The following is a 24796-nucleotide window of genomic DNA, read 5'->3' on the forward strand; positions in this document are numbered from 1 at the left end:
CTGCTCCGTGTTCGGGTCGCTTTTTGGTTCCATAGGCCCTGGGTGGGTGGACAGTCTGTAGACTTTTTCGCCTTTCGCCTATTGTTGGGGCTTGTGGGCCTCCCCTTTCCTCGATCTCTGTGTATGCTGTGCAGGAGGGGGTGTGGGGGATGTTTGGCGGACTTGCCTTTCCCCGGTTTCTGGGGGTGTCCTGGCTGTGTAGCGATTGGGGTTTCCTTTACAATGGTTCGCTGGGGTATCCTGGCTGTGTGGCGAGGGGATCCCGGTGGCTGGTGTGGCAGCTCGGTGCCTGGTGGTGTCCGTGGTTGCGGTTCCTTCTTCTCCTGTGGTCATGCGGGATGGGGGACCTTGAAGCTGGCTTTTGCTACCTCTGGTTTTGCGGTCCGGGCTGCGTCTTGCCCTGGCTTTTGGGTTCGGTCGCTTTGTGTGACTGTCCGTTTTTTCTGTGCTGGTTTGCTGATTTTGGGTCCCTCTGCCTCTTTTTCCGGGTTGGGACTGCAGTTGGACTTCTGGGCAGGCTTTTTCCTTTGCGACCCTTGGTGCGGTGGAGACGGTGGCTGGGTCCCCTGTGTCTGCTCGCTGGGTTTTGCCTTGGTGGACGGTTCTGCTTGGGGGACTCCCATAATGGTACTTCCCTTCGCGGACTCTTTACTATTTTGGGATCCGTGGGATTGTGCGCCTGCTTTTGGGCGGCGTTTCGTTCTAATTTGGTGGCCCTGCCCTTTGGTGGTGTGGAATGGGGCCGGGGTGTCCCTTTCTTCCTCTTGTCCCAGGGTGTACGGAGTGCTTCCTCTTCTTCTTGTCCCTCCTTGTTGGGCTGGGCTGCTGGCTGTGTTCTGTGCTGCCCCTTTTTCCCATTTCTCAGGCGCTGTGGCGGGCTCTTTGCTCAGGGCTCGGGTCTCATTTCTGAGGGGGCGGTGTTGTGGGTGCAAGTGTTTCGGCAGGGTCGGGGGGTGTACTCGCTCCTGTTTCTGTTCCGGGGCCCTTCTGGGGTCTGCTGTCCGGTGCTGGTTGTGGCAGCTGCACGCTTGTGTCTCCCTCGTCGGACCTTCTGGTTCTCCGGGACGCATTCTTCTTATGCCGGTTCCCGCGGCTTCTTTGCCTACTTGGGGGTTCCGGGTGTTCCCTGCCTTGTTAGGTAGGTGATTCTTCCTCTTCTTTCCTTCCGGTTTAGGCCCTTTCAAGGGGTGTTTGCTGCCTCCTGATTCGGTTTGGGGGTTTCTTTACTTGATGTCTTCCTTCTTTGCTTCACTCATGTGCTGCTGTTTGTGGGGTGGTTTCGGCACCTCGGTTGGTGGGGTTTTCCTGACGGTGCCCCGCAGACTACGGTGGTGGTTGGGGGCTCGGTCTTCCTCTGCTCCCCGGCGGCTCCATGTTCGGCGGCTGTTTCCTGCTGCTGTGTGGTTTGTCCTTGGGCCCTTTGGCTCTTGTTCCCCCTGGCGTGTCTTGCTCTGGGCCTCTTGCGGGGCTATCCGTTTGGGTCCTGAGAGGGGTTGGTTCTCTGACCTGGGCTCTAGTGCTCTGTGAAGTGTTTTGTGCCTCTGCTGTCGCAGGCTCCCGCTGGACGGTGGGTTCATTTCCTGCCTTTGCTTTCTTGGTATCCCATGGGGGTTTTGTGCCTTCGGCCTTGCTTGCCTGGGTGCTCCTGATCTTGTTTGAAGGATCTGGGGTTCTGCAGTTTCTGGCCTGGTTGGTGCCTGGTTGGGAGGTCGCCTGGGTATGCTGGGTGCTGTTGCTGCTCTTGTGCCTTTGGTGGCGCTGGCTCGCTCTGGTCTGGGGTTGAATCCTGATTGCCTGTGCTTTCAGTCTGTCCCATGGTTGGTTCGGTTGGCCTGGCCTTTTTCTGCCTTGGTTCCTCCTGAGGTTCGTATTGGTCTGGTCGGGCTGTGTGCTGGTGGTGTGTTTGGTCGTCTGCCTTTGTTGTGCTGGGATGGCTTCACTTGACGGTTCGGCTGTTCGGCCGGGAGGGGGGGCGTTTTCTTCCTTGTGGCCCCTTGGACTGTTCGTCTACCGGGGGGGTTTTCTTCCCGGGGCGGCTCTCCTGCGTGGGATGTTTCCCTCCCGGTCCGGGTTGTGCCTCTTGCTGTCCTGGTTCAGAGTCTCGTGGTTGGGCCTGTTTTGCTTCTCCGGGGATTGCCTTGGGTTGAGGTTGTTCTCTGGTTTGGTCAGGCCCTGTCTGCGGGGTGGTTGCCTTGTCCTTCTGTTGTACGGAGGCCTGCTGTGTGCTTTTCCCCCGTTTGCGCTGGTTCCATGGGTCCTGCTGCGGGTTGGACTGGGTCGGGCCTCGTTTGTCCTGGTGGCTCCGGTTGGGTCTGGGTGGCCTTGGCTCCCTCTGTTGTGTTTGGCGGTGGGGCGTTGCTGGTGTTTGCCGGTGGTCCCTTGTTGTTTCCCCTCTGTCTCGGGGTGTCTGGTCCACTTGCGGAGGGGAAGTGTGGCTCAATGGTTTGAGCGGCAGACCCTGATGCAGAGGTTTAGCCCGGGACCAGGGTTCATTTCCCCGCCTCAGCGGGTCTTGGGCTCAAAATTCCGCGGACCTGATAATTCTCGCCTCGGTGCCTATTCTATTTAAAATGAATTGGCTGTGGTGTGTCGGGTCCTCCTGGCTTTGGGGTGTTCTGGCTGAGGTTTTTTTCGGTTCGGGGGCCCTTCGCCTCTCCTGTCCTGTGCCTGTCATGGGGTTTTCTTTCCTGGATTGCTGTCCGACACAGGGTGTGTCTGCATTGGATTCCGGGGCTTGTCTTGGGTTTCTGGGTGGTTGGCTTCGACTTGAGTCGGGCTGTATCCTCCCTGCGAGCTCTGTGGGTGGTTGGTTGGCCTTTCGGGGTTCGGGCGTTGGGCTGGTGCGCCCCTTGATGTCCGGGTGGTTGTGGGGTTGTTTCCCCCTGGCGCCGTTCTTTCGTTCCTTTGCTCCTTGTTGGAGTTTCTGGTTCTGCCGGTTTTCTGTCCTGTACCTCTTACTGGGGTTTGGGTGCTGCTGCTCTGTTTGGCGGTTGTGCGGACTCTGGCGGTGTGCCTCCTTCTGCTGTGCCTTTTTTATGGGGTGGTGTTCCCTTTTTGTTGCCCTTAGGCTGGCTGGTCGTGTTCTGGGGCCTTCTGTGGCTGCTCTCCATCAGTGGCTGTGTTGGCTGTGCGGCCTGCTGTTGGGCTTGTGGTGTGTTGACGCCTGGGTCGGTTCGAGGCTCCTCGCCTCTGGGGTGGCTGCTCCTTGGGCTTGCTTCCGGGATGGGGCTCCCTGGCCGTGTTCGGTGTGGATGCTGCTGGTTGTTCTCCTCGTGCTTTTATGTCCTGTAGTCATTGAGTGATATGTGGGACTGTGTCTCCTGGGTCTGGGAACGCTGGCTTGCGTTCTGCTCGGGTTGTGTGACTTTCTGCTTGTGCGGCTTGAGTCTATTTTTCTGCTATGTGAAGCCGGTTCTTGCTTTGGTATCTGCTCATTGGTTAGGACTGGGACGGGGAGGGCTGACGAGGAGGTAATGACCGGTTACTCACCGGTAATATTCATTACTACGAGTCGTAGCCCTCCCCGTCCCAGTCCTGGTTCCCGTCCCTCCCTCCCTGTTCGGCTTCTTGTGCTTGGTAGTACAGGATGTGGATGGGCGGGTCACATGCTTATATGCCTTAGGGTGTGGGTGTGGCCTGGAGGGAAGGGATGGGTTTTTAGTTGCTTGGGAGTTTCTGGTGGGAGGAGCTATGCTCATTGGTTAGGACTGGGACGGGGAGGGCTACGACTCGGAGTAATGAATATTACCGGTGAGTAACCGGTCAATACATGGCAGTCATTTAATTATGTGTTTTGCTTGTGCTGCTTGCTGCTAAAACAAACAAGCACAGAGTTAATGGCCTGCACTGTGCGCTGCTCTCCCCCCGTGCTGTCAAACAGCGCAGCAGGCGCCAATCTCCCCAGAGGCAAAATAAAAGTTGTGTGTTTAACTGCTGATAACTGATGAAAGAGGCGTCCCTTTCCTCAAACAAGACACTCGTCCATGTAAACTCCTCTGGGGTGTCAAAGGGTGCTCAAGCCCTCTGGCATAAGTTCACATGCATTGCAAGAATCAGCACTTAGAAATGTCTTACTGGGTGTCTGTTGGTTTTGTCAGAATAAATAGCTGCTGCCAATTCAATCCAGAAGCGCAATCGTCACAGTAGTTACACGGATCCTGAGAGTAGGGGTCAAACGCCTTGGGCAGCAGGCTGTCCAAATGGCAAAGGACACTGGTGGGGTTAGGCAAGGCGTTTCCATGTATTTTTCAGTAATGTCCTTTGTTTCAGTAGGCTCTTATAAGCAGATTCTCTTTGCTGTAGTTTCTTTGTTTCCAATATTTCAAATGCTTTTTTCTCAGTAGGTTCTTTGTTTCCAATATTTCAAATGCTTTTTTCTCAGTAGGTTGCTTGGTACCTTTAGGCATAGAATCTTTAGTGCACGTTGTAGGTTCTTTAAAACGTCGCCAAAATGTTGTACACAGAAAGTCCAGTAGTCGGGTATACAAAACAGGATAGCTTTATTATTCAGGTTTAAGTTCCAGGTTACGTTCAGGATAAGAAGATGAGTAGATGGAAATGTAAACCCCACCAGGGGCGACCTCCCTGTCACTCAGCCTGCCTGCCTGCCCTCAACTGCCACTCTACACTCAAGCCATGCACCCAAACATTCCATGAGGTCATCAGGCATTCTAGCACACATACTAGCTGAGCAACAGGGAAGACACCACCAGAGTAATGAAAGGCATAATTCACTTATAACAGTCTCCTAGGCATGTTACCCCATAATTGATCCAGCGATTACTTGCCGGGTGCTTGCCAGCCCTGGATTACCCAAAAGGGGTCATTTTCTATTCACAAATGTCAAGCCATACTTAAGAGCGATTGCACACCATATTGTTATGCCCTCGCGAATCATCTTAAATTGAACCCTTTTAGAATAGTTTGGGTCACTAGTTCTAAACAAAAATAAATTGCTCTCTGCTGACTATATAAATTTGTGATAGTAGGTGCTCTTCTCAGAGTGAATAAAGCTACGGAGGCGACCAAAAAAAGCAGCCCAACAATAAATTCTAAAATCCGGGAAATTTAGACCCCAAGGCTAAAGGGGAGTTTTTAACAGATCCAGAGCTTTTCTCGCTTTTTTATAGCCCCAAATGAAACTGCTGAGAATCCCGTCTAATCGCTTAAAAAAAGACCTAGACAATCATAACGGAACAGATCTAAACAGGTACAGAAATTTGGGCAGAATCTTCATATTTATGTTGTTTATACTCCCTATAATACCAATAGGCAGCATATGCCAATTCTTAAATGATTTAGCCGTCTCCTTCAGCAGAGTCTCGTAATTTAAAGGAATTATTCCTGCAATCTGTGCCGCCATCTTAACTCCCAAATATATAGCAGTTGAACAAACCCCCTGTATCGGAAGCGCTAATTTATAGTTCAGTAGGATCTGAGTCTTGTTGATATTCAGTTTGTACCCAGATATCAAACCGAACTTTTGCGCTTCACCTGTAATCACTTGGATAGCCCCCTGCAGGTCCATTGAGAACACAGCTATGTCATCGGCATATTCGATGACTTTAAGGGAGCTATCCCCAAGCGAGAAGGGGCGGATTAGCTGCTGATTTTGGAGGATTGAAACAAAAGGCTCTATATAAAGAGCAAATAAAAGTGGTGATAGGGGGCACCCTTGCCAGGTGCCCCGGAGAATCGAAAAAGCAATTGATTGTAAACCTGCATACATTAATTTAGCCCTGAGTTTATCATATAGAGCTTTTATCCAAGGGAGATATTATTATTATTATTATTATTATTATTATGTTTCTTATATAGCGCCAGAATCGACCCCCGAAGGGGTATCTCCGCGCTTGCCTTGGGAACCCGTCCTGGCTTTTACCTGTGAGATAGCCCCTATAGGGGCTATCTCACAAGGTGAAAGGTGAAAGCCAGGCATCCCGCCGCGGGGGGGGGGCCGTTGTGGAGATTAAGCAAGCTTAATGCCCAGAGTTGCAGAGTGTGAACCCAAGATTAGGTCAGGCACCGAAGCGAGAATTATCGAGTCCATGGACATTTGAGCTCAAGACCCTGCTGCGTCGGGAATTGAACCCTGGTCCCGGGTCTGACCTCTGCTTCAGGGTCTGCCTGCTCTAACCAGTGAGCCACACTTCTCCACATATTGCCCCTTAATGTCGAAAGCGTCAAGTATGGCCCACAAGAAGTCCCACCCCACTCGGTCGAATGCTTTCTCAGCATCTAACAATATCATACCGAGTGAGGTTGACTGTATTTTTGCTGCATCGCAAGCAGAGACAGCCATATTCACATGTGCAGTCGTGTCTCTCCCTTGAATAAAGCAATGCTGGTAAGGCAACCCCATACTAGGTAACACTAGAGATAATCGATTCGCTAGTATTTTTTAAAAAATCTTTGCGTCGGTGTTAATGAGTGATATCGGCCGATACGACCCGTACTCATCTGCCTGTTTATTCTTTTTAGAGAAAAAAATTATTTGCGTTACTTTACATGAGTCAGGAGCCCTGCCTTCTTCACCAATAAATCCTATAACCTGACTAAGTGATATCAATAGTTTCTCCATAAATTGCTTATAAAATTCCAAAGGAATGGTATCGTCTCCTGCTGCTTTGCCTTATGGTAGGGAAGTAATTGCTAACCTTATCTCTTCCATTGTTATGTCCCTAGCTAGAGAATTGGTTATTTCCGCCTCCATACTTAACACGGGATTATCTTGAATATAATTATATATTTCCTCTTCCTTTGGCTAATTATCCGGAGTATATAGCTCTTAGTAATAAGCCACACATTGTTCCAATATTTGATTTGGGCGTTCATATAATTTATTATCGATCCCCTTAATCTTCTTTATAGTTGTCTTGGCCCTGTCATCAGCTACTCTAAAAGCTAAAGCTAAAATCTTACCTATCTTTTCCCCAGACTCATACTGCGAAAGACGATAATTATTCAGTTTCACTATACTCCTCTCCCTGAATGTCTTTTTCAGTGCTGATCTAAGATCCACTAGTTTGCACCCCAGCTCGTCTTGGTTTTGATGGCCTCTGGTAACTGCCTCTATATGATCATTTTCTATCTTCCGTATTTCCTATTTAGTTGCTTCCAATTTCGTTTTCTGCTTTTTGTTTTGTCTCAAAATAAATTGCTGGACAAATCCTCTAGTTGTTGCCTTAACCCCTTCGATGCTCATGACGAGCTCAGCTCGTCATGAGGCACGGTTGAGCTGTGCTTATGACGAGCTGAGCTCGTCATGAACAATGGGAAAGCTCACAAAGAAGCACAGGAGGGGAAAACCCATAGCAGCCAAGGTGTTTAAATCTGTCCCATACTACTATGGGAGAGGCTGATCCTATGTTAATTTCAAAGAACTCCTTAAGTTGTTTCTTAATCTTAGTTGTAAACCCTTCATCTGTCCGCAAATATCTGGGAAAGGAGAAAGTTTGAGAGCTTATATGCTCGGGGGAGATTTTAAGTGTGAAAAGAACAGGGTTATGGTCTGACTTTACCCTCAGAGATATTTCCATTTTGCTCAACCATAAGATATTGTCTGATGCCCAAGCCATATCAATTCTTGAATATAGCTTATGAGGGGCAGAGTAGTACGTTTAACCTGCTATATTGGGATAGAGGGTCCTCCAAACATCCTTGATTGCCAGCAAACGCCCCAGCTCCCATATAGCTGCCCGTGTTTTCCTCATCATTTGAATAGCCCCTCTCCTTGTAGTGTCTACTCCATAATCCACCCGCTCCCCTTGCCAATCTCCAAAGTCACTGCCTCTATTATAGTAGGATCGTCTACGTTTGGGTCGTAGAGTGAACAAAACACATACTTTTCACCGACTATTTTCACTTGCGCGATAGCCCATCTACCCCCGTTATCAGACTATGTCCTACAAATTTCTGCTCCAAATTGGTTACTCTTCAAAATAGCTACCCCCCGAATAGACCTAGTTTGCGCCGAGCTAACTATCACTTCATAACCTAAATGTCTCAGAAAACCTCTATCTTTGTAAGAAAGGTGTGTTTCTCACAGCATAACAATCTGGGGGTTATACATTTTAAGTTCTTCTGCTACTAACTGTCTCTTAATCTTGCTGTTGAGACCAACCACATTCCATGCTAAGCACTTTATCACTGCCATCCTAGCATTAATTCCTCCCTGCTTTTTCTATTATTACCTCCATTAGCTTTTGAATATTTTTTTGATTACTTTGTTGCTTACTTTCCATCTTAGATATGCACTTGCTTTTTTCCACCTTTATCCCTACAATTGTGTTGACTTTTTCCCCTTTAACACACCACCCTCCACCTCTCGCCCCCGCAAACTAAAGGAGGAATCAACCCCTTCCTGATGCTGCCAGTGCTCTGGAAACTGGAAACCTGCAGCCATGATGGCCACCTAGTAGTCGCAATCCCCTAAGTCAATTAGCCGGAGAGAAAAAAAAAACATACGAGGTGGCTGAGCCTTCTGCAATCTGAGCGACAGTAAAAAAGAAAGAGGAAAAAAAAAAGGGGAATAAGAACCAGTTTAATGCAACAAGGATGATTAGGATAGCTAGCCACGAACAAAGAGGAGCCAGCTTATCCTTTTTAACTAGTTTTGGGCCTTAACATTACAGCTACTAATCCCTTCTCAATCTTTAGCAGTCCCCTCTTTCAGCCATTTTAATAACACCTCCTTTGCCTCAAGTTCAGACGTAAAAGATAACATTTGGCCACTCCTGATGATCTTCAGGTGAGCTGGCTCCTGTAAAAAAAGCATGTGCCCCTATCAAGTCAAGTCAAGTTTAAATTTGTATAGCGCACTACTCACCCAGAGGGTCTCAAGGCGCTTGAGGGAGGGGGGAACTTTACTTATCAAATATCCAAGTTTTTAGTTGTTTTCTGAAGGAGAGGTGGTTCTGTGTAAGGCGGAGGTGGGTGGGGAGAGAATTTCAGGTCTTGGCCGCTAAGTAGGAGAAGGATCTTCCCCCCATGGTGGATCTTTGGGTGCGTGGAATTGCGGCGAGGGCTTGATTGGACGATCGAAGTTGGCGGGTGGGGGTGTAAAAGGACAGGCGCGTGTTGAGGTATTCGGGTCCTAGCTCGTAGAGGGCTTTGTGTGCGTGAGTGAGGAGGCGGAACGTTATTCTCTTGTTGACGGGGAGCCAGTGGAGGTCTTTCAGCTGACCTGAAATGTGAGCTTGGCGGGGATGTCGAGGATGAGTCTGGCTGAGGCGTTTTGAATGCGTTGGAGTTTTTTCTGTGGTTCCGGCGTAAAGGGTGTTTCCGTAGTCCAGTCGGCTTGTGACCAGTGCATGGGTGACAGTCTTTCTTGTTTCGGTGGGGATCCAACGGAAGATTTTTTTGAGCATACCTAGTATGTTGAAGCATGATGATGAGACGGCGTTGACTTGTCTGGTCATCGTGAGGGAGGAGTCCAGAATGAAGCCCAGGTTACGTGCGTGGTCCGTTGGTATGGGTGCGGTTCCCAGGGCCGGTGGCCACCATGAGTCGTCCCAGGCGGAGGGGGATGATCCTAAGATGAGGACTTCAGTTTTGTCCGAGTTCAGTTTTAAACGGCTGTTCTTCATCCACTCGGCTACTTATTTCATCCCTTCGTATAGGTTAGTTTTGGCGGTGTTTGGGTCATTGGTGAGGGAGAGGATCAGCTGGGTGTCGTCTGCGTAGGAGATAATGTTGAGGTTGTGTTGGCGCGCAATGGATGCGAGGGGACTCATGCATACGTTGAAGAGGGTGGGACTGAGTGAAGATCCTTGGGGTGCGCCGCAGATGACTTTGGTGGCGTCTGATCTAAAAGGGGGGAGGCAGACTCTCTGGGTTCTTTCGGCGAGTAACGAGATTATCCAGTCTAATGCTTTTCCTTGTATTCCGACGTTGCTGAGGCGTTGTATAAGGGTGCTATGACAGACTGTTTCGAAGGCTGCAGAGAGGTCAAGTAGGATGAGGGCAGCTGTTTCTCCGTTGTCTAGTAGAGTTTGAATGTCATCTGTTGCTGCGATGAGGGCGGTCTCGGTGCTGTGTTTGGCTCGGAAGCCAGACTGTGAAGGGTCGAGGGATTTGTTGGATTCGAGGAAGGCGGCGAGTTGGCTGTTGACGGCTTTCTCAATGACTTTGGCAGGGAAAGGGAGGAGCGAAATGGGGCGGTAGTTCTTAAGTTCAGTGGGGTCTGCTGTAGGTTTCTTCAAGAGGGCGCAGAGTTTGGCATGTTTCCAGCTTTCCGGGAAGGTAGCGGAGTTGAGGGAGCAGTTGATGACGTCTCTGAGATGGGGTGCGATAATGGAGTCTGCTTTTTTGAAAATGTGGTGGGGACATGGGTCGGTTGGCGATCCTGAGTGAATGGTGTTCATCAGGCTGATGGTGTCTTCAGTGGTGATTGGGTTCCAGGCGCAAAGGTTGTTGGAGGGGGGTTTTAGTTCGGAGGTGGGTGGGGTTGACTGGTCTCCAAAGCTGTTATGTATGTCAGCGATTTTGTTGTGGAAGAACGAGGCTAGAGAGTCGCAGAGGTCTTGGGAGGGAGTGATGTCGTTGGTGCCGGCGGTGGGGTTGGTGAACTCTTTGACGATGTTGAATAGTTCTTTGCTGTTGTGGGCATTGTTGTCGAGTCGATCCTTGAATGCTGATTTCTTGGTGGATCAGATCAGTTGATGGTGTTTACGGGTGGCGTTCTTGAAGGTGGCCAGGTTGTCAGTGGTTGGGTTTTTTCGCCAGGCTTTCTCAAGGGTGCGACAGATCTTGGATTTCTTAAGGTCATCATTAAACCAGGGGGCTTTTTTGCTGCCTTGCTTGATTTGAGGGTCTTTCAGGGGTGCTAGTTCGTCAGCGCTGTGGGTGATCCATTGTGTGAGGTTGGTGGCTGCTTGGTTTGGGTCCGATGATTTTGCAGGAGGGTTTTGGTGAAGCGATTTGTGAAGAGCTGGTCGGTGGTAATTTTGTTCCAGTTTCTCCGGGGAATTGGTTGTGGGTGGTTGTGGGTCGTAATCTTTTTGTAGTTGAAGTGAACGGAGCTGTGGTCCTTCCAATGGAGAGCTGTGGTGTGATTAAAGGAGATGTGCTTGCTGGAGGTGAACATTGGGTCGAGCGTGTGCCCGGCATAGTTGGTGGGGGTATCAACAAGTTGTTTGAGTCCGAGATTGGTGAGGTTGTCCAAAAGGGTGGTGGTGTTGCTGTCATTGTTCTTTTGCAGGTGGAAGTTGAGGTCTCCCAGTAGAATGTAGTCCTCAGAGGGGAGGGTGTGAGGGCTGATGAAGTCAGTGATGTCTTCGCTGAATTGTGTGCGGGTCCGGGTGGTCTATAGATGAGGGTGCCTCTGAGTGTGGTGTTAGGGTCGGTGTGGATCTGGAAGTGAAGGTGTTCGGCGGTTGTGAGGTTGTCATCGGAGCTGGTAGTGATGCGGATGGTGTTCTTATGAACAATGGCGATTCCTCCTCCAGTTTGGTTGATGCGGTCCTTTCTGATGATTTTGTAGCCATCCGGGATGGCTATGGCGATGTTGGGCGTTGATGAGGTGTTCATCCAGGTTTCTGTAAGAAAGGCGACGTCCGGCGATGTGGTGACGAGTAGGTTCCAAAGTTCAATGGCGTGTCTGTGGACAGAGCGGGTGTTGAGCAGGATGCACTTCAGGTGGTTAGTGTCGGAGCTCTGTTTGGAGTCTGTGGGTTTGGTGTGGGTCCTGATGCAGTCGAACCTGCAGGAGTGGCATGTGAAGGATCCATGGGTGTGTCCTGTAGCTTTTAGGGAGTCAATTAACTGTCTCATCCGCCATCGCCTGTCCATAGTTGCCTTTCAAAAGTCAGAGCAGAAAAAAATCGATTACTACCCTACAGCGACCGCGGTGTTCGCTCGCTTTTAAAGAAACTGCTTGTCTCAGCAATAGTTCCCAAAATATATCAAAAACGGCCTTGAATAGCGGTCATTCTTTAGACGCTGAACTAGAGGGAGTCTGTGAGCCCTCTGGATCTGGCAGTCCCAGTCCCTTTCCACCAGATCCTGGAAGGCCTTCTGCATCACTTGGACAATGACTGATCTGGTCTCTGAACCCTATTGCCCTTCAGGGATACCAAATAATTTAAAATGTTGCCTCCTTTGCCTATTTTCCAACTCTTCAAGTTTAAGTTCGAGGCTTTCTAACTGGTTGTCATAATACTGTGTTAAATTTACTAGCAGTAACCTCCTCAGTAGTGACCATTCTATGCTGTATCTCTGTTATCTCGCCGGTCATTTCCCCAACTTTCCCTGTTACTTCCTTCAAGGATAGTTGAGTACTAAGATTGTCTGCCCTAATCTGGGCAAAGAGATCTCTTGTCTCCTCCCTCTGATCTTTTAAGGCTTGTAATATCAAGAAGAGTATTGGAGCATCGTTTTCCTTGGAACGCCTTCTTTGCGAATCCTCGCCCGGGCTCAACGAGTGAGATAATTGAAATGAACCACGTGAACCAGATACCGTAAGTGGTCCATTTTGGCCTGAGTCACCATTTTTCTTAGGCGTTATGCAGGATTCTGAATCAAGGTCAGTTTCTGAGCAGCTTGCACCACGTACACTGGTGACATTTGTAGCCTTGTCCGTCAACCCTACATCAGATAACCTTGACATAACAGTTTTTATCCTTCCTTTTGAATGAACCCATCTCCGCATGGGGCTGTTAGCAGACAATCCCTTAATTTGTTCCTTCTTATTGGCAGACCCGACACTGGATATACTCTGTCTCCTATTTATGTTTTCCCCAATTTTGACCTTTGGGCTCTTCTTTTTTTTCAAGGAGAGGGAGACCAAGGAAACTTGATTGTTGATGATGCTGGTATGGTGCAGCAAGTTTATGCAAACACAAGTGAAGTGCAATATAATTATACAAATATCCCGGCACTCAAGTGACATCTCCTGTTCGTAGTTAGTCATAACACACTACATTGTTCATACTTATAATATCACTGGCAACAAGCAGATTTAAGTTAAAAAAAAACAGTGGTTATTTAATCCAAACAATCATTTAAGACATCATGGTTTACAAAAAGGACCAAGAAGAGACCATTTCCCCTCAAAAATATATAACATTCAAGAGAATCCGATTGATGGTTATGTCCTCATAATCTTGATCCATATACACGACAGCCGACACGTGTTTCGTCACACCAAGTGACTTCCTCAAGGCTTTTTCCCGATTTTAAGGGCATGAGAAGCTGCACAATAGTTTGATTCCCGAAGTCTTCCACTGTGGACGGCGTCGACCAGGGAAGTTGCTGTTCAATAAGAAAAGTCCATCTATTTCTTGTTTCAAATATTAGAGCAAAAAAGCCGCCTATGAAAGTAATTCAAAAGGACGTGTCATGCGAATAAATACTAGGTATGTCTCATGTATTCTCAATAATTCGTTCAAAGTGTCCCCGTTGGAACCGTAATACTGTTGACTTTCATTAGCTTCAGTATAGTTATCCTGCTACTTAGTGTGCCACCGAGACAGTTGTTGAAAATCAGGCTGGCTATGATAGGCCCCGCAAGTTTTTCTGTCTGTGTACCACCAGCGCGGACTCAACACGGCACGTCCATGATAGGGTTCCTGTGTGAAGTGCAAACGACCTCGCCGGTATTATTGGTAAGTTTGGGCCTTTCCAAGAGGTTCTGTTCAGAGCAATTACACAATGGTACCTCGGGGTGACTAAGTTGATGGAATGTCATGTTCAGTATCTGAAGTTAATGTCTCCATTTGCAAGGTGTCTGGAAAGCCTCCCTTTTTAAAAAAAATTCTATTTGCATCTATTTCCTTTAGAGGTAAGGCTGGTTTGGGTAGGGTATGCTTGTCTTTGTCCTTCTGACTTGCCTTCCACTTTTTTGCGCTATTTTCATTAACTTTATTTTTTAACTTATTAGAACGAGGGGGCGAAATTCTATCCGCTGATTGAACCAGTAGCGTACATTTTTCTTCTACGATCTTTGTTTCTGGAAGAGATTTCTTTTTTTTGCGTAGCACTAAACAGTGAGTAGAATGTTTTGGCCTCTGCATCGATTTGCGTGGGACCATTCATGTTCTGTCTTCCCTTTCTAGCACTTTTTTTTGCCTTTTTGTTAATACTTGGGTGAATGTGTTTTTTGCTTTTGTAGTAAGGGATTGTAGGCCACTAGTTGTTAACTGGATCAGCGATATATCGTTTTGGGTTTCTTTTGTATTTACACAACCTGACACATTTGGTTGTCCTCCCTGTTGTTCATAGGTTTCCTTTTTTGGTGAGTTGTCTAATAACTGCAATTGCTCTTTGTGTGTTCCTCTGGAATTTGCCTTAAAATTAGTTTATGATCGGCCTTGTGCTTTATTTCTTTCAATATATCAATTAGTGTAGCTGGCAGAGTACTTAATTTATCTATTATTTGGTCGCATTTGCAGATACATTGTGGATCTGTGCTCTTAGGTGATTGGACCTTCTTCAGCTGTTTGGTAAGTATATCTATTTTGGTGTTAATACTAGAGACGTGTGTTTCCATAATGTTCATAGGGTCGATCTGAAGATCTAATTTATCAGATTGCATATATTCAGTGCTGATATAGACGTTTGCAGAATGCTTAATAATGAGGAGTGTAAAAAGGATAGGTTGCCTGTCTCCGTTTGGTTGATATATTTTTCGGTTTACAGGTTTCGTATCCTCCAGTTTTGGAATTATTCTGCTGAAATGATGAAATACTTAAACTTTTTTCATGTTTGTATATCAAATTGATCCTGCCTTGAGTTGGGTACTGAATCATGTATTGAATACTTCTTTAGGTCTGTTAGGATTTGAGAAGAAGAGTGGCTTGATGTTTCTATAATTGAGGAAAGGTCCTGCTTTGTTTCAGTGCCAATTGATCTAGTTGCAGGAACTTCTTTTGTTTTGTATAATTGATTTGTAGTTTCTATTTGTGAGGTTACAGGAGTAATTGCCAAGTTTGACAGTTTTTTCTTTTTGTCTCCAGGGCATTTACAAGTTCAGCATTGTTGGAGTTCTGGACTTTTTGGTTCCGTCCAGAGGTGTCAGGGTACAACACCCAAAGACCCCGGAGTTCCACCTGCCTTGGTGCACAAATGAACAGAAACACGGGCTTCTCGATGGTGGCGTCAAAGACCAAAGGTTTATTACTGCAGGGACACAGAAGTCACAGAATCTACACACGGGCAGAGACTAGGAGCCTGTTCGATTTGTACAAAGTGGGTTGCTCCTTATATACGAAATTTTATGCTGGGGGCGAATTCTTTACATGTAATACATTCCCAAAACCTTTGTGTCTAAAACAATAAATATTTGGTGTTACACAGGAACCGTCGATAATATCTGAGGCCAAACATTGCGAAAAGAGGGGTTCCCACTAGTTTGTCACAATTCCCTGTCAATATTGCATTCAGGACCCGGACCGCCTCATCGTAAAGTTCGTTACCTCCCCCTAATAAAGATTCAGAAAGAAAGAAACAGAGCCAGGTGTGGAAGATAGAAAAGCGGGATAAGGGATGTTTGTGGGTTGTAAATGTGCAAGGCTACCGGCTTCGGCCGCCTAATCATGATCAGGTACAATGGACACGAAGACCAGTTTGGCAGGACTGGCCTCGGGCAGAGGAGGCAGCCTTTGTCGAGTCATGCAGCTACAGCGTGATCTGGTTTAAGGTGCACGTGTCATGTAAGAGGTGAATCTCCGGCTAAGGCTACGTGTCCTTAATCAAAGTGGAGTGAATGAAGTGATCAGAGGCTATTGCATATGTGAGGGCAAGGAAACACAAAATGGCGGCCACGATCTAAGATGGATGCCGTGGGTATATCAGAAATATGTCAATGGAAGGAGTGCTCTTGCTCGTAGCGTAGCGAAAACACTAGGATATACTAAATGGATCATTTGCGGTTCACTGATACCAATATTAGGTATTTCCGACAAACTTGAAAACACAGGTTCAAGTCGTCACGGAACCGTCACGGAACCTCAGACCCTCCTTTTGCCCTTACATAGGCAATTACTTAGTCTATGTCAGAATCTAGTTCTATGCTCATCAGGTCAGTGACATGTTGTTGTATCATCATCCTTTCTCGTGTCTTTTCTCCAAACGCAGGTGGTTTTCTGAGACAAGTCGCAGCACAAAGACTACACAGAGCAGGACCACACTGGATAATCAGACAACATGAGAATAGGAATACTAGGATGACACCAATGACCATTAGAACCTTCCATCCCCACGCTGAGATCAGAGTCCAAAACCACTCCATGAAGGACCAGTTTCCTTTGTCTACATGTATGGAGTCTGAGATCTTGTGCAACTTAGAGATCGCCTCATAGACTGTTGGAGCATTATTAGGAATAAAGATACAGCAGCTCGATTGGATCATTCTGCATACCCCACCTCGATCTGCAAGTATAACGTCTAGAACCATACGGTTCTGCAACGTCATGAGCCTATCCGCCTGAAGCTCAGCTGTCAGATTGCTAAGGGCACCAGCAGTTTCAGTAATAGTAGATTCAACTACCCGTGTTAGCTGACGTATGTTTCTACTATTGGCCATAGGTCCCCAAAACGGAAGGAAGCCTTTGAAGAAGTCTCCGGCTTCCTGACCAGCGGTATCTTCCTTGCTGAAGACACCTCTCGCTACTCTTGTTCTGTGGTAATCAGGTGAAGCAGTGTATGTCGGAGGCAATAATCGAGCAATATAACATGATCCTGAGAAGTCGGCAGGCAACCATGTATAAGCTCTGTCTCGACAAATGAAATAGGTACCCCTAGCAGTAAGAAAGGCAGGGGAAGAGTTAGCCGGAAACACATAAGTCTCTACGCACTCACTCCTCCCTAGCTGAGCTCTCGGATTTCTCCCATTACCTTGCAAACAGACCTGACCTCGGTGAGGTACGACCCAGATTGGAGTTGAGCTTTTACGCTTGCTTTCTCCTAAACTAAGGCGATACTCTGAAGTATTCCAACTTAAATATACTCGCAATTCGTCTCTAGGGTAAGATGGAGTATTATTGACGTCCTTGACCATGTCAATAATTCCCTGGACTAAGGCTTTGTTAGCAGAGTTATATTTAGTGGAACGTGGTGGACGTGGAGGATAGGTTTCGAGGGCATAAGCAAAGATGGTTTGGAAGGCCTGAAATGATCCATTATAGCTGTAAGGCAAAACCAGATATGGAATACCTTTATCCATAGTGTGAGGTATCAAACCACACACCCAGCAGTCTGTAGTGTTAACTACCAGTTGGTGTTGGTGCAAGAGCTGTACAAATGTGTTGTTGGTGAATTCTGAGCGTCGGGCTTGCTCATGTTCTGGAAACGAGTGAAAAGAGTGTATAGAAGAAACAGTAGAAATAGCAGGATCAAGGGGAGGTACTGTAGAAACTGGCACAAAAATCAAATTTATGCTAAAGACGATTCCACCCACCAATGTTGCTAAAACAATCAAAAATGTAACGGCACATTGCATCAAGAAACATTTGCTGTGAAGAATTCTATTAAGTCTGTTTCTGCGAACGTAAATCACATTCTTTCGTTGCAGCGCAGGAAGCTCCATCTTCTACAATCCGCTCGCGACCACTGATGATGTGTACGTAGATGAAAATGCCTCTATCAGCCCTGGGAGTTCCCAGAACCAACAGAAAGATCGACCTTGTGTCAGACCCCTGCAAATTCAAACTAGGCACACAGCCACGACCCTACGGCTACCCAGACGGCAAGGCAATTTTAAAAACAATAAACAATAGCAAACTTCCTGGCTGTAGGCAAAAGTTCAATATATATATATATATCAAAATCACAGTATGCAGTTGCCTGCTTTATTTGTCCTTTTTATGGCTTCTAAGGTTGTATTTCTGTTTCGCTGGTACTGTTTGATCGGAAAATAGTGTATCACTAGCAGCTGTTGCAGAGTTTAAGTTCGCAGATAGCAAAGTTTCTTCTGATGCTGGAGACAAATGTTCAGTGTTCAAAGGAGTCTTTTCAGGAGGAGAGTCAAGTTTCAAAGTGTCAGTAATCAAATCGGCATCGCTGAAAGGGATAAACTTCGGAGTGATTTCAGATTCGGAGGCACCAATTCCCTTCTTCACCCAGTCGTCGTAAGGCAGCGGCAACGGAGCACGCTTTACGTGAGAAGCGTGGATCCAGTGTTTTCGGCCAGCGACACGTACGGCTGTCCTCGTTGCCAGCAGGACCTGGAAGGGGCCGATGTAGCGAGGCTGAAGATTCTTTGTTCTCGCGAAGTTTCTGACCACCACGTGGTCGCCGGGTTTCAGCTGATGCCCTGGACTCTCCGGAGGTTTTGGCAAAGCATCGAAGACCTGTTGATGAATAAGACTTAATTTAGCAGTCAAGTCGTAAAGGTAGTCTATCAACATAGGATATTCAATGGAGCAAAATTGTTTAGGCCTCGGCACACCCCAGATATTTGCCGGACGGCCAAACACAATCTCATATGGAGAAAGCCCTATTCTAGAATGCACTGTTGCTCTCGTTGATAACAAGGCCAAAGGAAGTGCGTCTGGCCAAGCTAAACCTGTGGATGCTTGTATTTTGGCTATCTTAAGCTTCAGAGTGCCATTGTAACCCTCGACTAAACCAGCAGACTGGGGATGGTTTGCACTATGGAATTTTTGTTTCAATCCTAGACCAGCACACACACTCTGCATAACTTTCCCTATAAACTCACTTCCGTTATCTGACCATACAATCCGTGGCATGCCATACCTAGGGAAAAATTCCTTGAGAAGGATTTTGGCAGTCGATAGGGCAGTGTTGTCCTTTAGTGGGTATGCTTCTATCCACCTGGAAAAAGCACAAACTACCACCAGGACGTATTTTAAATTGTTGCAGCGTTCCATGTGAATGAAGTCTAACTGAATTACTTCAAAGGGGCAGGATGGAGGAGCGAAATGACCAGCTGGAGTTGGAGTTCCCTTGCCAGGATTATGCATCAAGCACACCATACAATTTTTCACCACTCTCTCTGCACACTTACTGATTCCCTCATTCTTCCAGACCGGAGCTAACATCTTACATATCCCTTTAGAACTTATATGCGCTACTCCATGCGCCATCGTCACTACTGCAAGCACATATGCATCAGGCAACATCCAACGCTGCTGTTCTGTCAAATCAAGCCAACATCCATTCGAGTCCAACTTGCCCGTACTTTCTCTCCATACACGTTTCTCTTCCTCAGTCGCTTCTTTCTGAATCTCTTTCACACTTTCCATAGTGTCCTCACACATTCCAGATTCAGCAATCCATCTTGCAGACGTAGCAACATACATTCTACTCATCGTGTCTCTAGCTGTCTGTTTAGCAGTTTCATCAGCAAAGGCATTCCCACGACCAACATCATCCGTGATTGCTTTATGAGCACTGCACTTTACAATCGCAACTTCAGTCGGCAAGGTTAGAGATTCCAACAAGTCGTTAACTAGCTGACCATGTTGGATCTTAGTCCCATGGGACGTAATGAAACCTCTTTCTCTCCACAACCGGCCAAAACTATGGGCCACGCCAAATGCGTACTGACTATCTGTAAACACATTCACTCTCTTTCCCTTAGCTAAAACACACGCTCTTGTTAGAGCTATTAATTCTGCAGCTTGGGCAGAATTCTGACTTATTCTTGCAGTCTCCACAATCGTCTTCAAAGTCGTTACTGCGTAGGCAGCAGTCACATCACCATTCTCCAATTTAAAACATGACCCGTCCACATACAGCGTACCATCTGGGTCTGATAGGGGAGTATCCTTTAAATCGATACGTCCTTTTGTCTCTTCCTCCGTTTTAAAATAACAGTCATGTGGCTCAGAATCACTCGACTCTTGATCAGTCGGCAGCAATGTTGCTGGATTCAATACATTACATCTTTTGATCTGAATATGACTCGCTAATAATGTCAGCTCGTAACCAGATAATCTCGCACTAGTAAGGTGTTGTGTCTTCGTTCGATTCATGAGTGTATCCACTGCATGAGGAACCATGACCACTAGCATATTGTTCATCACCAAACCAGCAGATTGTCGAATGGAAGCTGCAGCTGCCGCTGTAGCCCTCAAACAACTAGGTAATGCTCTGGCTACCGGATCTAATGTTGATGAAAAATACGCACAAGGGCGTTGCTTATCACCAAATTTCTGTGTCAGAACACTCAACGCGCAACCTTCTCTTTCGTGAACGTAGAGCGTGAATGGCTTACTGTAATCAGGTGTACCCAATACAGGAGCTGAACACAATGCTTTTCGTAATTCAGTAAAACTCTCTTGACATTCATCAGACCATGGCACCGGACTCGGAACATTTTTCCCAGTCAAAGCTACCAATGGTTTTGCTAACAGAGAAAAATTTGGGATCCACTGCCTACAGTAAGAGGTAATACCTAGGAAGGCACGTACTTCTCTCTGTGTGCGTGGAACACTCATCTGCGTAATTGCTTTTATTCTTTCTGGGGTCAACTTCCTTCCCTCCTTTGACAAGAGATGACCTAGGTAGGTCACTTCTTGGCAGCAGTATTGCATTTTGGAAGGAGACACCTTATGATTCAAATTAGACAAATGATGCAATAGGGAAATTGTAGCTGCTTTGCAAGTTTCCTTGTCATCGGCAGCCACTAAAAGATCGTCTACGTACTGTACTAGGGCAGAACCTGGAGGAAGGACAAAATAATCTAGCTGACTTTTTAAAGCTTGACTGTAAATGGATGGACTTTCACAATAGCCTTGTGGAGCGCGTTTAAATCTGAAACTGCGACCTCCTAAACAGAAGCCGAAAATATCCCTACTTTCTTCTGCTATCGGAATGCTGAAAAAGGCATTCTTTAGGTCTATAACTGAGAACCACGTAGCTGTAGCTGGTATCAATGTTAACAAGGCAGTAATGTCTGGCACTACAGGAAACTGCGGAATTACAATCTTATTAACTTCTCTAAGGTCTATGACAAACCTATAAACTGGAGGTTTTGTAGGATCAGTTCGCTTCAGAATCGGTAAGACAGGACTGTTACAGACATTTCCTCTAGTTTCTTCAACTACACCTTTCTTTATCAAGTCTTGCACAATCAATAAAAGTGCACGCTCACCTTCACTCGATATTTTATATTGGGGAATTCTTGGAAATTTCACATTCGCTTTCAAAGTCACTACATACGGTGGAATTTCTAGGAGACCTACATCATTAGGACCAGTCGCCCAAAGAGAATCAGGGAGTGAACGTAGCTCCGGCGGGAGTGCGTCTATTGACAAGTACATCGGAGAGGTGATATTTTTACCCAATGTAAGCTGTACTCCTTCCGGAGAACAGTACAATGTCGCATATAGTCGTTTTAACAAATCTAAACCAAGCAGATTTTCATTACAACCTGTCGTCAAAATCAGGGGTGCTTTCAATTGGCACGGTCCAACAGAAATAGACAAAGGACCAGATATTGGGTTGTACACAGGGGCGCCTGAAAAACCTACGGAAACATTTGTTGAGCCAGACAAAGGTGCGCCAGGGAGTTTCGCATGCATGATAGAACTTTTTGCGGCACCAGTATCCAACAGAAACGGTTCGACTACACCTGATGTTGCTACTGCGACATAAGGCCCACTCTGATCCACTGGAACTGATACTACTCCCTCTCTCTGTCCATGGCTGTCCTAGTACCCATTTTGTTGAAAACCCTCATCTACTTCACAATAATCTTCAACAAGATATTGCTGAGATCTATTTTGCTGAACGGATTGTCCATTTCTCTGATCAAAGTGATTGGAGGGACGATCATTCGTTTGTGGAGGCATAGCACCTCGTCCTCGTCCTCTAGAATTCTGCACAAAACCACCACGACCTCTCTGAGCTGCTGCTGCATTATTTTGCGCTAAGATCGGACATTCATTTTTATAGTGGCCCTCTTTCTTGCAGTACGCACACTGATTCCATTGATATTGAGGTCTTGATGAACTGTAATCTGTTCTTTGGTATGAGTTTTGCTGTGTATTAGTCTGATTCGCGCGAGGCGGATACGCCTGCTGCAAAAGAACTTTAGTTTTTAAATCTTTCGTTTTCTTCTCTGATTTTTCCTTTTCCTCTTTATCCCTATTTTCGTAGTACTGCGCAGTCGCAAGTATTTGCGCTGTCGTAGATACAGCCCATGCACTTTCTGAGTCTTTTAATTTATTGCATAATTCAGGTAACAAATTATGCACAAATTTATCGACAAACAATCTCTGTCCTCCTTCTGTACTCATGTCCTGACCACTATGATCCACAAAAGTCTCTTCGAACCTCGTGAAGAAGTCCGAGACACTTTCGTCTTTCTTCTGCCTACATGCTGACAACTTGTCCCAATTTACACGCAATGCTGGCATCAGAGTCTTCATTAGATCAATTATTCTACCTGGCAGATTAGCAATCAAAGGTTCAGGTTTCGCACCACCTGTTTGTTGACCATCTGCTGCAGTGATAGCTGCCCAATCACCACCTAATGCAGCCTGATGATCCTCTCTACGAATTTTAGCCCACACTGGTTGTGGAACTACATTACCAAACAACATATCAATGTCGGCTAAGTTCATTATACAAGCCTCAACTGTCTGTGTTAATTCTTTGTAATATCCGGCTGGATTCTTACGCGGATCTGGCAAGGCCTGTTTCACTGCTAACACTTCTGCTCGCTTCCATGGAATGTGTATCCACACTCGTTGGAACTGTGCTGGAGCAGCCGCAATTCCTGCATTATCATCACGTTGTATTGCTTTGCGCCAAATTGGAGGAACCTCCCTCATAGGATATTGGCGACTTAGCTTCATTTTACCTTTCTCTAAATCTCTCGGTGAACGAAGAGATGGATCATTCCTAAAACTTAAAATGAGTTCCATCGCTTGTTTTATACTCTCACCCACTATCATTCCAGCAGCAAACTCCTTTTGAACCCTAATTAAATCTTCCAAATCTGATTCGACATCATCTTCTTCTATCTCTTCACGTAACAACGAGCACATCTCATCAAAGACGTATCGTTGCGTTGGCTCTCCCCACTGCATAAATGTGTCTAACACATCTCTCGTACTATATCTTCTACCCTTCGAAATCCACCTGAGAGCCGTGGAATCTAAAACTCCCCGTTCCTCAGTACTCGGAAGCTGACTCCGTCTCTGAACAGAGTCAGGAGTAGGAGTCTTAATCAAAGTTTTATATATAGGAGACAGCATATTAGTAACCGAATCAGTGATTCTTCGACGAACAGAAAGTGGAGTTAGTACACTCGCAGACATAGAGAATGCAGTAGAGGTAGGAATAGATGAGGAAGCAGTAGGAGTATCGAGGAAAATAGTTTCTGGAGCAGTAGGTACAGAGGTAGGTATAGGGGCTGGCAGTGTAGGAAGAGGAGGAGCTGTAGGAACATTCACATTCACCACAGGAAGTATAGGAACTTGATTCTGAGGGATAAGAGCAGGAGCACCAGGTTGTCCAGCAACCGGCAATTGAACATTCGGGACAGGTGGAGTCGTAGCACCTTGTGCATACGGTGGAGGTGACCGTAACAGATAAGATAGCAGAGGATCGTTTTCGGAGTCCTCCAGTATCTTAGCCATTTTCGATGGCAAGGCAGGATAGCACTTGTCAATCGCTAAGTTATGCTCTCTAATGGCTACATCTATGGCCTTCTCACACTCGTTAGCCTGCAACTGTTTAGTCGCTTGCTCTAGAGTTAACTCTTCTTGTTCTTTCTGCTCTTTCTTCAACCTTCTCATTTCTCTTTGTTTGGATTCTTTCCGCCAATAACGGAAGGAATCAAACATTGCCGGCCGGGCTTTCTTCTTAAACAATTTCGCTTCTAAGTTGTCGAGAATCTCTTGTTCAAAACTACCATGCAGTGGCCAACTAAGGACACCATCCTTCTTACAATAGCGGACCCATATCTCATTATAAGTTATAGGACCCACTCCATACTTACAATATAAATCATATAGGGGAGTCCCAATCGGAGGAACCAGACAAGAGTCCTCCAATCGTGAGTCACTGTTGCAACTAAAACAAGACAACATTTTCCGACTTACCATTTTCAGTCCGGAACACAAAAACAAACAAACACGGAACAAATATGTGCACTCGAACCAAGAACTTAGGCCTTCCAAAACGAACTGATGTATCGATACCCAAAACTAAACCAAATAGATTATCGTAACTAGAACAACTAGTGATAATCTGACAAAACCAAACCAAACCAAGAACCGATCAAGGATTTTAACAATCCTCACAAAGTAACCAGCTAGCTATCACTAAATACTTAACTGAGTCACTGAAGACGTCACCAAGGAGAAACCCGTCACGTTTCGCCGTACTAAGGACTGCACCACTTCGGGTCCAAGACAGGGCGACGGTCAAGGCAACGGCCCACTGCAGCCGTCCTGAACGGGAAACCCTCGTGGAAGAGAACTTCGGGCCACTTTTGCGATATGCCGGGATCGATGAAGTGGGGCGCCTCCCTCAGGAATCTTCACACGAAGTTTCTCGAACTCTTCAGGCTTTTGGACCGGTACCGAATGACGTCGCCCCACATTGGGCGCCAATTGGAGTTCTGGACTTTTTGGTTCCGTCCAGAGGTGTCAGGGTACAACACCCAAAGACCCCGGAGTTCCACCTGCCTTGGTGCACAAATGAACAGAAACACGGGCTTCTCGATGGTGGCGTCAAAGACCAAAGGTTTATTACTGCAGGGACACAGAAGTCACAGAATCTACACACGGGCAGAGACTAGGAGCCTGTTCGATTTGTACAAAGTGGGTTGCTCCTTATATACGAAATTTTATGCTGGGGGCGAATTCTTTACATGTAATAC

At 46.6% G+C, this 24796-nt stretch overlaps 1 protein-coding gene across 1 annotated transcript in view; it reads left to right on the plus strand.

Annotated features, from left to right (window-relative positions):
• The window catches only part of LOC147736869 (uncharacterized), a 54664-nt gene that overhangs the window by 21743 nt on the left and 8125 nt on the right, over positions 1–24796 (plus strand). The gene's annotated exons all lie outside the window — the stretch shown is intronic.

Source organism: Lissotriton vulgaris, chromosome 1_2 (genome assembly GCF_964263255.1).
Source record: "Lissotriton vulgaris chromosome 1_2, aLisVul1.2, whole genome shotgun sequence".
NCBI classification, from domain to species: Eukaryota; Metazoa; Chordata; class Amphibia; order Caudata; family Salamandridae; genus Lissotriton; species Lissotriton vulgaris.